This window comes from Prionailurus viverrinus, chromosome C2, assembly GCF_022837055.1.
Source record: "Prionailurus viverrinus isolate Anna chromosome C2, UM_Priviv_1.0, whole genome shotgun sequence".
In the NCBI taxonomy this organism is placed as follows: domain Eukaryota; kingdom Metazoa; phylum Chordata; class Mammalia; order Carnivora; family Felidae; genus Prionailurus; species Prionailurus viverrinus.
In genome coordinates this window covers 131,323,459-131,335,970 of record NC_062569.1, presented here as the reverse complement: position 1 = coordinate 131,335,970, position 12,512 = coordinate 131,323,459, and the positions used below count along the sequence as shown (strand labels likewise).

Genomic DNA, 12,512 nt, shown 5'->3' with positions numbered 1-12,512 from the left:
AAAGACATCCGTTGGATACAGTCCAAGTGGATTGGCTTTCTATGCTTGAGACTCAATGCGTATCACCTCTGCAGGAGCAAAATAATCTGAGTAGTTTAATGTAGTTGTTTTTTTAAAAATATATATCATATAGAGAAGCATGCATTACAGTTATTTCTTTATACACAGAATCACACTGTGCAGAGAAATTTAACATCAACATAATGATACCAGCCTAACAGTTTTCCCAGAATTCATACCCAGTTGCTTTCAGAGAGGTATTTCCCAGTAAGTGTGATTAAAGTAGCATCGGGGCAAGTACTTTATGAAGATGGATAATATTTGAGGTGTGATTATTTGAACTGGTATTTTCGATTCCGTGGGCCACACTTAAATGTAAGTGTGAGGGGATAGCATGATAGATTGTATAAGAGCAATTTAGAGTTAACTAGACTTACTGTTCTGAAGGATTTTCTTCTGGTCAAGAAATAGTTTATTTGGGTCTTCCCAGAAAAGTAAAAAGGTATGTATACTATTAGGTAATGAGCATTTTAAAGGATTTGAGGCTTATAAAAAAGAAAACGCCAGAGGGAAAATCTACATGCAAGAAAATGCTTAGCGTGACTCTGTACATCCCTGCCCTTGCCTGGGGTCTGGTATGCCCTTATGTCATGTATGACCCAGGCTCACCTGCTAGTAATTTCTAATTCACTGTCCTAATTCATCGATTTGTTATCACTAATTGTTCTTCATTTACTTCTGTGTAGTTTCCAGTACCTAAAGGGTTGAAAGGTTGCTGTAATTGGCACCCGCAGCTGCTCTTTCTTTTGACAGGGGATAATTTTGCAGCCTATGCTTTGTGTGACAGCTGCCTAATTGGGCATTCTCCCCTTGTAGCAAGCCTGCCTCCTCCAGCCTCCCTGCTGACAAATGGTGGTGGATTATAGATGAGGACACGCTGACCCATTCGACCTTGCTGAGACAGCGGGGAGGGGCCTCCTGCTACTTGAGGGAAGCTTTAGGTCATTTAGAGGACAAGGTCATGAGCCAGGTGGGGAAATGACATGATATCACATGACAGTAGCCTGATGACACGGTCAGTGTGTCAAGGACAAATGCATCAGTATCGATTAAACATTATTGCAATACTTCATTGAAGGCCCCAGTATTTCCTAATTGTTCCTGCTGCATTTTTTTTTTTGAAGAAAAGGGAAGAGTGCAGAATAAGACACATGTTTTTTTTATCAGTGTTAAAGCATTTGTGTACATGAAAATAGAGCTGGTTTAGGAAGCCTCCTTTTAAGTTTCTTTGATTATGTAGAGTGTTTTGTTCTTAATTGTTTCTTAGTTTGCAGACCCTTGACTATCAGTACTTTTTAGAGTTATTTGAAAATTAAGGCAAGCAAATGAAAATGAGGTAATATGTGTTGTTAAAACATATTTAACAACTTCTGTCATCACCCTACTCAATGATTGGCATACCTTTTAACATTTTGGATAAAAGAAGAAGCCAAGTGAAAATCCTTCATAGAGAGGAACCTCAGCATTGTGGATTTATGAGATCAAAATTACCACTATGCTACCATAATTATAAAGTGTTTAAGATGTTTTTTTAAGTAACATTTTAAGACCTGGAAATATTTTTTAAATAGGTTGGGGTTATACCTAGTATAAAAACTTTAAGATAAATGAAAATCTTCCAGACATCTTTTCATTATTGGTAATGTGCATCCTTTTCTTGAAGAAGTGGACTTGAGCTATTTTATTACCTTTTTAAGTTTAAAATTTAAAGAATCTTTGCTGTGTCTGTTAACCCTATGTTAATACCTGAAAGTATAAGTCTATGTACACTGTATTGGATAGTCCAACTTAGAAAAATGCCATGTTTAAAAAACTGAATACTGTCATGCAGAGAATACTGATCATGATCCTCATCTCTGGAAAATCATAATTATTGTTGGGTACTGTTGGATCTAAGCCCCCAGTCCAACAGGAGGTGATTTTATGCTCTGAAATTTAAAAAAAAAAAAAAGAAAGAAAGAAAGAAACTATTAGTGGTAAAGTGTGATGAATTAGTTCACCGAAGTAGACACATCTGTATTTTTGTGGCATGTGCATGGTGTGTGTGTGTGTGTGTGTGTGTGTGTGTGTGTGTGCGTGCATGCGTGTGTGTGTTTAATTTTGACCGTGCTGTGCATGTGTTAGCTGCTCTCAAGCCCTGACTCAAGCTTGGTGGAGGTTTAATCCTGTGCCCTTGTACACGTAGACTTGATTAGTAGTTGTGGTTATCTCAGCAGAAGACATACCGCCCTCCTCCTAGTATTGGTCGGGACCTGGGCATTGGGGAGTCAAGGCAAAGGAGAAAGAAAAGAGATTTTACATTAGTATTCTATGAAAGCCTTACTGTCTGCAGAACAAATTGATTGCTCCGGTGTACCTGTGCTTGGCACCACTGCTGTGAAAGAAAGGTAGGGTTGTAATCTGTTTTATTGTATTACATATTGTGACACTCCAGGAATATTTAACATGCGCTCTTTCTATGGCACGTGCTTGAAGTCTAAGTAAAGAAAAAGGAAATAAATGAATGGAAAGTATGCAAGAGCAGTGGGCTACAGCTTTGTTTACTTCAATCCATGAGAGTTCATTCGAATAAGATAATTTTGCTGAAAGCGTCACCGGGAACATAACCTGATTGATAACGAAACCCTGTAAAGTGTTCTGAGGCACTAATCTGCTTCACTGCTTGAAACGTGTCAGACGGAGATGAAATTCAAGCTAATATTGTGAGGATTTTAAGCACAAAATGAGTGGGAGAAGTCATGGAGGACCTAGTTGGTTTAGGAAATGATTTTTAATTATGTTTCAGGGTATTACATTGTTAAAGGTCCTACCTAATGTGGTACAGAGAATGAGAAAAAGAGATTTTCAATTAAAAAAAAAAGAAAGAAAAAAAGAGGTAGCCACTATACTACATTAAACTATATTAAGGAAATTAAGAAATGTGTTATTTAGTTTATTCTTTTACTAGTTTTATTCATTTGCATAAACACTGTACTGTTTGATTCTGTTTTGGGAAATTGAAACAGTTTTTCTAGTTTTTTTTTTTTTTTGGTTTGTTTTTATTTCTGGGAATGTTTTTCAGAGAGAGACTTAACAGTATAAAATTCAGGATTGCTCAGTATGATTAAATAAATGTTTTAATATTTCACAAAACGGTTGAAATATCTGTGATGGGGATTTGACCCCTTGCCATTTTCAGGCATTCTTGAAATGTTGTAGCTGCACTTTTGAGGTTACACATAAATCTGTACTGTGAAAGGGAGGGGAGATATTCCTCTTGTCCAAGCCCCTTGCCACATTGAACTGCAGGTGCCCTTTGCCTCCTCTGTCCCCATCCTGATCCTTTGATTATAATCGGAACACTTGATTTAGGAAAAAGAGGAAGCAGAATAGCTCACTGATGGAATTAAAGTTGTTTTCCATTGTTTACTTTAACAATGAAATTAGTATATAGCTTTACAGGTTTTACATTACATTTCGCTTCTGTAAATATGTGAGTAATTGTTGTGTATATACTAACTTTATCTCACAAAAACATCCTGATACAGAAGATCAGTGTAATCAGAGGTCATGGACATTGGTTTAGACTTGCTCCCTGATACTTTTATAGAAAATGAGTGAATGGAGAAACATGTATTTTAAGCATTTGTTAAATAACAAATACAAATGTACCAATTCCTGATATGATTAAAATTTAAGGTTATATTATCTATAAAGGGAAGGGATGTTTTCGGAGAACTTTTAAACTTGATGGCAAAATGAAGACTATTAGGTAGGTTTTCAGTTGAATGTAAGTCATCAAAATGATTAGTACTGTACTCTTATACACTAAGTTTTTGTGTTTTTTTCTTATTGAAAAAATGTAAATTGAGATAATGTAAAGGAAAAATAAACCATAGAACTAAGAGCCAGAATATTTTCATTTCTAGAATAAAACATATTTTGAACTTCTTCTACTTTTAATTTTAGTTTTTAGTTTTGTAATTGCTTTTCAAACTGAAAATTTTGGACTCTTTTACCTTTTTAAAAGAAATGAATGATATGCATATATATAATCTTCAGCCAACTCAGAATGGGAACACAGAGGAGAGAATACCAAGTAAAAGAAATTGATATTTATGTTTTCTTGTTGTTGTCTTTTTTTTTTTTTTTTTTTTTGTGGAGAGGGAGGTTGCTTTTTGTTTACCAAAGTACCCACAATTCTTACTGTACCTGGCACATAATAACTGCTCAGTAAATATTTCTTGGTCAAATGAATAAACAGCACTCAACCAACACCCCTTGCCCCCCATACACACACACTTGTTTTTTTCCTCTGGTCTATTTACAGTTTCAGTTTTTGCTGTGCTGATGGTAGTGAGTTTTTAGCGTCAGCTTCTCTTCTGAAAATACTCTGTGTGTTGAAGGAATAGAGATTTATAGCTTTAGAACCAACCTAGGGACCATGTTTATAGAATTGTTTTACAATTAGAGTAATTCACTGTGCCTCACATCGTTCTTCCTCTGAACATTAGATGAGCACGTACGAGTATATGAGTTCCTCACTTCAGATCGACTCGTCTTTTTTCCTCCTATACTGGTCTATGATAAGACATTTTCTAAAGCTATGAAATCTGTTTCTTATTTAGATTCTTTTTGCGAATCTAGGCACATTATGCTTATCAACCAACACCAACACGTTACATTGAACATCCAAGAAAACTGCATGTTCACTTTAGTCTTCACTTTAGTTAGAGATACCTAAGCACACTAAATATATGGCAAAAACAATGTTTAGCATGTTATCATGACTATTAACTTAGGCCATGAAATGAAAGTCATTCATGAGGACAACTTGAAATATGTGGGTGACAATTCTCTAAGCTCAGTTAATGAGCAAAAGTTTTTATTTGGTGTCCAGCATTAGCTAGGCTGGGACCAGAGTTTTGCATGGTAGCAACCTCAGAAAGCAGTTAATATAGAGTATGTTTAACAAATGAGAAATCTTATAGCCACAGTAAAATTTAATTCATTCCCAAATAGGATGTATATTAAAGCAAACTGATGTTACATCATTTTATATACACACAATTATGGATTGGTCCCCATGAATGTGGACCCAGTATATTTTTATACTGGAAAGAATGACAAAATACTAAGTATCACTAAGAAAGATATTAAAAACTAAAGAAAAATCTTTATATAAAATTGTAGTGTTTGTATTAGTGTAAATATGTGAATGGTGCAATCACAAATAAACGCATTATGGTCTGTTGATATTTAATATTTTATGGCAGTGTTTTCTTTTTTTTTTTAATTTTTTTTTTAACGTTTATTTATTTTTGAGACCGAGAGAGACAGAGCATGAATGGGGGAGGGTCAGAGAGAGGGAGACACAGAATCTGAAACAGGCTCCAGGCTCCGAGCTGTTAGCACAGAGCCCAACGTGGGGCTCGAACTCACGGACCGTGAGATCATGACCTGAGCCGAAGTCGGCTGCTTAACCGACTGAGGTACCCAGGCACCCCGGCAGTGTTTTCTTTAATAATGTAGTAATTGCTGAGCAGAGAAAGAGGACAGCTAGCATAGACTCTTATTGGGAAGGAACCTCCAAGAGGGGATACTAGCCAGGCATGGCCTCTTTGAAGCATAATTAAATGCTGAATTGCCAAATTCGAGAAATATTCTGATTCAGATTGTCTTCAGAAAGATTAGACTCCTGGGGATGGAGTTGGGGTTTGTGGATGGGTCCCAGCATGTCAGATGGGTATCCAAGTTAAAGACGGTCTGTCCAAAAATCAGTGCCTGACAAGAGTAGACTTGCCTTCATATAGCTGGGCTGAGATTCATAACCTAATTTTGTTTTTAGCTGAGAAATGAATAGGGAACTAGAGAACTGACAGAAAACCAAATTGACCACCCATGGAGGCAATGGGGAACCTAGTCAGCATTGGAGGTGTGGTTTGGGGACTTGGCCATCTCAGGCTCAAAATTCAACTCTATATGAAGCTTATAAGTCATAGGAGTTGACTATGGAGCCTTTCCCCCACATTAGTGGGGGAAAGAATTCCGTATGTATCTCTTTGATTCAACAGTTGGGCAGAGCTGTTTATAGGCAAACTATTTAACATCTTTAAACCTCACTTTACCCATCTTCAAAATGGGATTATTATATATCTGCCTTTTGAGCTTATTATGAAGGTTAAATGAAAAGACACATGAATGGTGCTTGGACCTTATACATATTTGATAGTTTTGGTGGGGGGGGGGGGGGCGGGGGGCTGGTGGTTTGTGTGTCTCAGTGTAAGACAGCCAAGCCCTGTGTAGATGTATTCTTTATGCTACTAATGATAACAGAGGACTTGACTAGTTAACCATAATATGATGCAGTAGAACTGGGTATTTCAAAATGAATCATATAGTCTTTACATCTTTTATATTCAATATGGTAAAGGTGTTTATAAACTCTTATTCCTATTTTTTACCTATCAATTTAGTTTCAGATTTCAACATTAAAAAAAGTCTGTAATTTTAATAATATGATTCCTTGTCAAAAGTACATACTTGATCAGTTATCTGAGTTTTATTTGTATTGACTGTGTTAAAATATGTATAAAAACTGTGCATGATTTCAGTGACCACCTTTCCATGTAAGAGTGTAAAACGCCTAAGTAGATCATGGCTCTCACTTTAGAATCTAGAAGTTTACCTTTCTTCAAATGCCACTCGTAGTTTCTAGACTCTTCTTTTCTCCCTTAAGTTGTAGAAATTACTTAGCAATTACAGACTTTTGTAGATGTTTAGGAGACTGGGATGATCTAAGTTTAGAAATGTGAATGCCAAATAAATAGCAATTAATACAATACTTTCTCTGGAAGGCACAGAAAAGAGGATATTAGAAATACTTTATGATTGATCTGAGTTTAAAGGTAAACTTTTTCGTTGGGTAGTACTTGTAATTTTAAATGAAGTGATTATTTCTTTTGATCTTTATAAAAGCTCATTACTTAAAAATCAAAGGATTTCTTAAAGCATCTTTAGTTGGCTTACATGATAAATTTAAATGATTATATATATATATTTCTTATACTGTAAGTTGCTTTTCAGTATAAAAATTATGCGGTCAGAGAGAAATATGTATAGATACCCACTTACTCAGCAAAAATTTAGCGTCTCAGACGTACCTGTGGCAAACAGAATAAAAGTAATCCTGGTCCTTGTGGAGCAATAGTTACAGCATAGTACTAGAAGACAGGCGTTAAGTACTTTAAAAGCAAGGAAAAGCAAGTAAGCAAAAGTATAAAACTACAGAATGAGAGAACTCCTAAGACAACTGTGTTTTCCTGGGTGCTTTGCTAGGGAATAAAGCCATTGGGAAAGGCTTGTGGGAAAGGAGGTGGACATATAGGCTAAGCTGGGGAAGGAGGCAAAGAAGCAAAGGAAGAGCCTTTCAGGAAGAGGGAACCACACATGCAGAGGCTAGAAGGCCAGTAAGAATTGTCTGTTCTGGCACTGAAGGACGTTTGCATAGCTTGAGTGATGCTGTCCAGTATAGCAGCCATGAGCCATACGTGGTTTGTCTGAATTGAGATGTCCTCTCAGTGTAAAATACACTCTACAGAAGGCCTGACCTGATGAAAAGAATGTAAAATATCTTAAGAATTTTATATATCACAATGTTTTGGATATATCGGGTTAAATAAAACCTGTTCAAATTAGTTTTACCTTTTTTAGCTTTTAAAAAATATGGCTACTAGAAAATTTTAAATTACATTTCTGATGCTCATTATATTTCTGTTGGACAGCACCTTAGTAGGATGTAATGAGCAAGGGACTCAATGACTGGAGATGAGTTTGGGTAGATTCACTGGAGCCAGTTTACAAGGCCTTGCGGACCCGTAGAGGGGAATTCAGACTTTATTCAAAGTGAAATAGGAAACCGTTATGGGTTTTTAGCCAAAGGGATTTACCTTTTACAAAGAGCATTGACTACAATGTGGAGAATGTGTTGGAGGGGGGCCAATTAGGAAGCTAGTACAGTAGTACACACATAACACACAGCTAAACTGGTTATCCCAACAGCTGTCAGATAATGTTATATAAAAAATAATCTCTGTAATCATCAATGAGTTTCTCAGTGTTATTTGATAGAATTTCTTAAGCTGTGGATGCAGACATTGGTTTAGGTTTACATGTATAAGAATTTTCTTTCCTCCATGTTCATGGAATATTAAAATTCTCACAAATTTAAATATCGACCAGCCTCGGAGAACACTGTTCATGGAAATAGCAATACCTGAAAAGCATGTAAAAGGTTTTTAAGAGTTTTGACAAGCCTGAAATATCTCTTAATACTTTGGGGTTCAAGTACTTATTTGATTATTTGATGGAGGCTATTGACATCATGGGTCTCTCAGGCAGGCACAGCCACCTGTCTGGGAGCCTTGGATCTCAAATTTAAGAAATGTCATCATACCCAACTATTTTCTTGGTAATCTCCCATCTCTTGTCCCAACTATTTCATCCTCCCAACTATTCTCTTGGTAGAGTTTATTCTCCCTCTTTTGTACGTGAAGAAACTTGAGACTTAAAGTAATTAAGCAAGCTGCCAAGGTTATAGGGTAGTAAGTGACAAACCTTAAGCTGAAACTCAGATCTTTCAGATATGTGTTGTGATTTCCTCTTATCTAAATTGTTCCTTTTATGTAATGTGTGTGTGTATTTGTGCACATGAATGTGAATTAGATTTGTCATTAGTTTTATTTGGCTCAGAAGCTATATTTGTAGTACCACTGTTTAATTATATAAAATTGGAATGATTCATAACGTTGGCTTTTCACTATTGCTTGTACTATTCTGTGGTGGTACAGGTTTTGGGTTATTTTTCATAGTATTGGAAAAATGAAGAACATATAGTCTAATTTTGTTTTTTTTTTAATTGTTTTTGGTTTTTTGCTTTGCTTTAGAGGGAAAGATAGAGTTTATTTACTATAGAATCTGCTTCCACTTGTGAGTACTTAGAGGATACCAGCCACAATTCTATGTACTTTGCATGTTTTATTTCATTAAATCCTTTTTACAGCCTTATTAGATAGTAACATCATTTCTAGAATCACAGAAAAGTTAATATCTGACTTAAGATTCAAAGCCCAAATCCTCAGCTTCAGTATGCTATCCACTTTTTAGGTATATTTGAAACAATTATCTTCTCAGTATCCATTATAGAGCACTTACACTGTCGATAGTATTTTTCACTGCAAAAAGCAAAGGTTGTTTAAACATTAAGTTTTTAAAAATCACATTTCCTTAGCAAAATTAAAATTGGTCCAAGTTTTATCACTGACAAGGCTGATACTTTTCAGTAAACTAATAGTTTTATTTCCTTTTGTTAAATGAAAACAAGAGACGAAAAATCAGGTAGCACTTAAGTTCCCACTGTAACAGCATAAAAATCTAGCATTTTGCTTGTAATGGATGATCTTATAAATAATTGGATAGTGGAATCAATAGGCCCAATACTGTGGCTAAGCAATGTCCTATAACTTAACGTACCAAGTCCTAGTAGAATACATCTTATATGGTTTTACTTTAGATTTCAGATTCTATTTGTTAGATATTCTGTTAGTTAGGTATGTGGTATTATATAACAGGTTGTTTAAAATACTTGAGTATCTGGGGCGCCTGGGTGGCTCAGTCGATTAAGTGCCTGACTTTGGCTCAGGTCATGATCTCACGGTTCATGGTTCGAGCCCCACTGTAGGGCTCTGTGCTGACAGCTGAGAGCCTGGACCCTGCTTTTGCTTCTGTGTCTACCTCTCTCCCTGCCCCTCGCTTACTCGCTCATGTGCGCGCGCATGCTCGCTCGCTCTCTCAAAAATAAACATTAAAAAAACTTAATAAAATACTTTACTATCCAAAACATTTGCAATATAGTACTACCTACTGTAGTTTCCATTATACTATTTGATTTTGGAAAGCATAGGTTTTGCCTGATTAACATAAAATTATATTAAAACAATTATGTAAATTATCATCAATATCTATTAGAGATGTAAGCAGCGCAGAGAAGGGGAGAGTACATTACCATTTCTTAAGGACTTGCTGTGTTGGGTGTTTTATATCCGTTATTTAAGTCTTCACAACTGTCTCTGTAGATAAGTTGATATCGTACGTATTAAACTGAGGCTCAGACAGATTTACCCAGAGTTGCAGAGCTAGTGGATGAGCCCCAGTGCTACTGCGTTTGAAGTTCACAGTATGTTTTATAAATGAAAACTGGAAGGAGTTTTTGATTCTACAAATTGTTTGAAGGTGTAAAAGAAGCTCTTTCCAAAGGGAGCTGTGGAAAATCTGACTTTTAGATTTTCTTCATTTTAAATTATTGACATGGAAAGCTGGTGAGATTAGAGTGATGTCTAGTCCTGCAACTAGCCAGTGCAGTAAAACAGTTTATGGAGTCTAGTTTCTTAGTCACTGATGGTTTGCTGTTACTGGTCTCGAGTTTTGTTGGTTACTTCCAATCCTCTCTTGTCCCCAGGCCCATCCCTTGATAAAACAAAAGTAGAAATACTTAACATTGCAAAATGCAAAGATTATCTTCTGCAACTGTAGAAGTGTTTTTCTTGTTGGCTTTTTTTTTTTTTTAGTAACTAAAAACTGGATATTGAACAGATTTTAAGGAGGTTGAATCATTTTTATTCCTTCTCAGTCGTAAATAATTGTATTAAGAGCATTTGGCTAGTATCAACTACCTGCTGACCACTTTTCTTGATTATGTAGTTATAAGTAGAAACTCAGGGCACATTCTTATTTAGTTTTGTTCCAGTGTGCAGATTTTAATGTGTAATTTTATTCTTTCATTTTGTGGGTACCTAGCCCTTTTAATTCTGAACATGTGTTCCGACCCGTTTTACTTCACAGTATTTATGCTATTAAATAATATGTTTAGAACAAAAGTATTGCTAAATCTGGGGACTGTCTTTAGTACACTGTAGATGTTTTTAGATATGGAAGGAGTTTTTCCCCCTCTTTGTGCCACTTTTCTTGAGAGTACTCCAATAGCATACATATCTTTTGAAAGGGTGAGGGGATACCGTAATCGGTAAGTCAATTTTGGTAACTATAGCAAACCCATGTTTGCGGTTAGACTTTTTTAGGGGTGGGGTGGATTCTAAGTTTTTCATTTGAAAAGTTTGAATGGTATTCTCTTGTGTAAATCGATACAGAAACTTATCAACCATTTCTATGAGTGTATCATAAACCACAAAACTCACTGAAGCTGAATTTGTAAGTTAAATTGTTTAAGTGTTTTCCTTGCCTCTGGGACTTATTTCAAACATAGACTGAGTTTCTTTAGGTACTATAGGGTATTCAGAATAGAGGAGAAAACATTGGTCAGAGAAACAGAGAGAGTATGGGAGAGGAGAAACATTTCTTAAAGGAAAAGCCACCTTTTAATCCTGGATGAGGTTTCTTACCATGTCAAAGGTAAATGGACAATATTTATGTAAAGTCTCTCCCACTTTAATGCTGGGAATATTTTTTTTAATTTATTTATTTATTTTGAGAGTGAGAGAGAGAGAGAATGAAAGAGAGGTGGAGAAAGAGGGAGAGAGAGAATCCCAAGCAGGCTCCACGCTTGGCTTGGAACCCTAGATGAGGCTCAATCTCAGGACCTTGAGATCAACCTGAGCCAGTATCAAGAGTCGGATTTTTTTTTTAATGTTTACTTATTATTGAGAGACAGAGCATGAACAGGGGAGGGGCAGAGAGAGAGGGAGACACAGAATCGGAAGCAGGCTCCAGGCTCTGAGCTGTCAGCATAGAGCCCCACGTGGGGCTTGAACTCACAAACCACAAGATCATGACCTGAGCTGAAGTCGGACGCTTAACCGACTGAGCCACCAAGGTGCCCCAAGAGTCGGATGCTTAACCAACTGAGCCATCTAGGTGCCCCAGTACTGGGAATGTTTTGGCAAATCTTTCTCACATGCCTGGGCTCTAGAGTATGTTGTGGGGAAAGTAAATGGAGCAATGGATACCACATTTTCTCTGATTACTTCCTTCTCCAAGAGGAGTGTATTAATTTTTCATTCTAGTCACTTTTTGAACATTCATTATCATTTATGCAAGTATTTTTATTTCCTTTCGCTGTCCATGATACTTACCTCTAAAGCTCAACTGCAAAAAAATTGGAGTGGCACTTATACAAGTCCCCCTTGTGTGAGTAAGAAGGAAGACGAAGAAGGCATTTTATTCCATCTGGAGTGGGAATACACACTTAACCCCTGAAAGGAGCTTCGGTTCTAAAAGGTGGAGAAGAGAAAGAAAGGCAGAGTGATTAGGCTTAGCTGTACTAAGAACATTCTCAAGAAGGCCTTTAAAATAACTAGAGCCTGGGGAGACGTGATAGAATCTTAAAGAGGATCTTGTTGAGCCTTCTACTTTTAAATGAGTAAAGTGAGGCACAAAGAGATAATATAATAACACAAGGT

At 36.4% G+C, this 12,512-nt stretch overlaps 1 protein-coding gene across 6 annotated transcripts in view; it reads left to right on the top strand.

The window, feature by feature from the left end:
* NRIP1 (nuclear receptor interacting protein 1) overlaps nucleotides 1-12,512 on the top strand; it is a 100,634-nt gene that overhangs the window by 60,573 nt on the left and 27,549 nt on the right. Inside the window, exon 1 of one of the 6 annotated variants that reach the window (XM_047875287.1) lies at nucleotides 2,166-2,447. The exons of the other annotated variants lie outside the window; for them this stretch is intronic. The gene's annotated coding sequence lies outside the window, so the exon portion shown is untranslated. Of the gene's footprint in view, nucleotides 1-2,165; nucleotides 2,448-12,512 lie in introns of those variants that run through there. 6 annotated transcript variants of the gene reach the window in all.